We start from the raw sequence: 4,589 nt of genomic DNA on the forward strand, positions 1-4,589 counted from the left end.
ATATTCCTGTAGGCCAGAACACAGACGTAATTGTAGAAAACATTTAATTCTATAATAACTTAAGTTTTGTCCAGAGAGTAAATATTAAACTTTGGAATATAAGACAAGGGAAAGAAGGCTGCTTAATAGTATTGGGAAGACAATGAAATTGTACTTAGGAAAATGGACAGGGGTTCTGAATGGGGAAAATTGTTAAGATATATGGACCAAGAAGGGGAAGTTGATGCTCCAAACTTTATAGGGGTCTTGAAAGCTCCAAAAGGGGTCTTAAGAAGCTGTTTATCATCTCAAATGAAAAAGGGACTGCTTGGTTGGGTAGAGACCGTAGGTACCACATGGTCATCCTCTAATTTAGGACTTACTGTTTCAAAAGCTCTGACCCTTACATAGAATACATACATATCCTATCCCTAACTATCTGAGGTGTTATTTTTCTCTTTTTATAAATGAGGAAACCAAGTCTAAGTGATGTTAGGTAGCTTGCTCAGATTTAAGCAGATAAGAAATATTGGAAACTTAGACGTAAGGTCAGGCTTTGATAACAAATCCTTATAATGTCTATAACTGCTACTTTTATAATAACTATTGATAGTTGTTTAGTCCTATTAACTGAATCAAAAGCTGAGACATAGTGCAAACTGAATTCAACAGTCACTTACAAAGATCATACACCATGATCAAATGGGATTTATTCCAGACATGCAAGGATAGCCCAATATCCACAAATCAATCAACATGATATACCACATTAGCAAAATAAGAATAAAAATCATATGATCATCTCAATAGACATAGAAAAATCATCTTGACAAAATTCAAAATCCATTTATGATAAAAACTCTAAATGGAGTGAGTATAGCAGGTGAATCTGAACATTTTTAAACATTTATTTATTTAGTTATTTTATGCAACAAATTTTATTTAACATATCAGTCCCAACATTCAGCACAAAAGGTTTACAGAGGATAGAAAGTACATTAATAAAAGCCAGTCTTTACCAAAAGAAATCAGAAAATATACTATTGTTTCAAGATATATTACACTTAAATGATAAACTGCCATAACATATTCTGGGCACCTACTGATATGAGAAAGAAAGAGAAGGAAAGAATGCTTGAAGAAGAGCTCAATCTCCAGCTAATATCAGAGAAGTCAGCAGAGGTCACAGAGATTAGCAGTCTTTCTTGCTTTTTGCATTAGTGCCCCCAGCTGGAACTGTTTATGGGACAGAAGATGTACAAGCTTCAGGAAGACACCCAAACCTATTAATCCCCACCTCAAGGCTTCTCCCAGGTAAAAGATAGTGTCTTCAATAGCATTTTCTTCTGCATACAGATTTAGGATCTGTTTGTATAGTGGGACTGTCAGAATGATAACTTCATCAGTGTCATTGTTTTCAGACTGATTTTCTCCAGGACAGAACTGAGTTCTTCATTCTTCTTTCTCAAAAGTTCTATGTTTTTATCGACCTCAGCTACTTCTTGATCTAAACGGATAACCATCTCTTCCAGTTTCTGGTCACCTTTCTTTAGGTCTTCCTCTGTTTGTTTCAAGGCATTGAGCCCTGCCTGGGCATGATCCATTTCCTCCTTCCTCTGCCATCTCAGCTTGTCACTAACCACTGAGATGAGAGAGGCTCGAATGGTGACCTCACCAATGGTGTCATCCCTATTGGGACTGACAGTGGCCATGGGAGCTGGGAAGGGTATTGAGAACCTGTGGCAGGATACTGACCAGAGGTGGGTAAGGACAGCCTGGATAACCACTGGGGTTGCGAGGATTTCTGGATGGATATGCAGATATTCCACTTGGCATGCTTGGCATATAGGAAGTATTGGGTTGCCCCTTTGCCTGGTATAGTGGATAAGATGCCAAAATAGTGAGACAAGAGAAGACTGGAGGTTTATTTCCAAACACCACAATCATGACCTGAATAAACAAGTCTGGCTGTGGTGTTTCCATTTATGTAGAGAAGGAAGATATATCTTCTCATTTGCATCAGCATGCTTTCCTGTTTTATTTTTAAAGGATTTATTTATTTATTTATTTATTTATTATTTATTTATTTATGAGAGACATAGAGAGAAAGGCAGAGACACAGGCAGAGGGAGAAGCAGGTTCCGTGTGGGGAGCCTGATGTGGGACTTGATCCCAGGACTTGAGGATCACGCCCTGAGCCAAAGGCAGATGCTCAACCACTGAGCCACCCAGGTGTCCTGCTTTACTGTTTTAATAGTCATTGAACTAGTAGGTTTAATGAAACAGATAGGGGGATTATATATGAGCATGTGTCCCACAGCCTGAGGCATATTGGAATATTATATATATATTACTTTATAAGGCACAAGAATTGTTCCACTAAGGTTCATTAGTTCCCTGGAACTGCCATCATTAAAAACATATGAATCCAATACAGGTTTGAGATCTTTGTATAAAGTAATAACATGGACAATTTCACATATGGTTAGGTCTCTGTATTTGTACTTAGACACCATTTTCTTGAGCTGGCTCTCTGACATTGCCATGGTGTCTGCCTCACGACTCCTGTCCCCGCAGGGCAGGTGTGTCTGAATATATCAAAGTACTTAAATGACAAGTCCACAACTAACACCATACTCAATGGTAAATAACTTAGAGCTTTATCCCTGAGATCAGGAATAAGACAAAAATGTTCGCCTTCCCCATTTTTATTCAACATAGTACTGAGAGTCCTACCCACAGCAATCAGACAAGAAAAAGAAATAAAAGGCGTCCAAATTGTAAAGAAGAAGTAAAATTTTTACTATTTGCAGATGACATGATGCTATATATAGAAAACCCTAAAGTCTCCACCAAAAAACTACCAGAGCTGATAAATGAATTCAGTGAAGTCACAGGATACAAAATCAATGCACAAAAATCCATTGCATTTCTATATACTACTAATGAAGCAGCAGAAAGAGAAATCAAGAAGCAATCCCTTTATAATTGCACCAAAAATAATAATATATCTAGAAATGAACTTAACCAAGGAGGTGAAAGACTTGTAGTCTGAAAACTATGAAACACTGATGAAAGAAATTGAAGATGACACAGACAAATGGAGAGAGATTTCATGCCCATGAATTGGGAGAATGCATATTGTTAAAATGTCCACACTACTCAAAGCAATCTATAGATTTAATGCATTCCCTATCAAAATACCAGTAGTATTTTTCACAGAACTAGAACAATCCTAAAATTTGTATGGAACTACATAAGACTATGAATCACTAAAGCAATCCTGAAAACGAAAAACAAAGATAGAGGCATCACGATGTCAGATTTCAAGTTATCCTAAGTTGTAGTAATCAAATCAGTGGTACTGGCACTAAAATAGACAGGTTAATACAACAGAACAGAGAGCCCAGAAATAAACCCATGATGTTTTGGTCAATTAATCTTTGACAAAGGAGACAAGAATATGCAATGAGAAAAAAACAAGTCTTTTCAACAAATAATGTTGAGATAATTATACAGCTGCATACAAAAGAATGAAACTGGGCCCTTTCTTACACCACACACAAAAATAAACTCAAAATGGATTAAAGACCTAAATATGAGACCTGAAACCATAAAAATCCTAGAAGAGAACAATGGTGGTATTTTCTCTGACATGGACCGTGACATCTTTCTAGATATGTCACCCGAGGCAAGGGAGACAAAAGCAAAAATGAATTATTGGACTACATTAAAATGAAAAGCTTTTTGCACAGCAAAGGAAGCAATCAACAAAACCAAACGACACTCTACCAAATGGGAGGAGATATTTGTAAATGCCATATCCAATAAACAGTTAGTACCCAAAATATATAAAGAAGTGATACAACGCATACCCAAAAAACAAATAACCCGATTAAAAAGTGAGCAGAAGACATGAACAGGCATTTCGTCAAAGAAGACATGCATATGGCCAAAAAACACAGAAAGGGAGCACAACACTTCATCAGGGAAATGCAAATCAAAACCATAATGAGATATCATCTCATACCAATCAGAATGGCTAAACTAAAAACCACAAGAAACAACAAGTGCTGCTAAGGATGTGGAGAAAAAGGAATCCTTTTGCACTCTTGTTAGGAACACAAACTGGTACAGTTACTGAAAAGCAGTATGGAGTTTCCTCAAAAATTTAAACAAATAAAAATAATAAATTCAAAATTTAAAATAGAACTATCATATGATCCAGTAAATGCACTACTGGGTATTTAACCAAAGAACATGAAAACTCTAATTAGAAAGAATATATGCTCCCCTATGTTTATTAGAGCATTATTTACAATAGCTAAATTATGGAAAGAGCCCAAATGTCCATCAATAGATGAATCAAAAAGAAGATGTGAGATTTTGTGTATATATATTTATGTGTATACATATTACACATATATATTATTGAGCCATTAAAAAGAATGAAATCCTACCATTTGCAACAACGTGGATGAATGTACAGATTATAATGCAAAGCAAAATAAGCTAGTCAGAGAATGACAAATACCAAATGATTTCACTCATATGTGGAATTTAAGAAACAAAACAATTGAACAAAGGAAAAAAAAAGAGACAAAGGAAAA

The 4,589-nt window shown here is 35.9% G+C and overlaps 1 pseudogene; it reads right to left on the reverse strand.

Annotated features, from left to right (window-relative positions):
• Positions 1-1,152: 1,152 nt before the first annotated feature.
• Positions 1,153-2,525, reverse strand: LOC121480814 (annotated as a pseudogene).
• Between the last annotated feature and the right edge of the window lie 2,064 nt (positions 2,526-4,589).

The sequence above is a fragment of the Vulpes lagopus genome, chromosome 22 (assembly GCF_018345385.1).
Source record: "Vulpes lagopus strain Blue_001 chromosome 22, ASM1834538v1, whole genome shotgun sequence".
NCBI classification, from domain to species: domain Eukaryota; kingdom Metazoa; phylum Chordata; class Mammalia; order Carnivora; family Canidae; genus Vulpes; species Vulpes lagopus.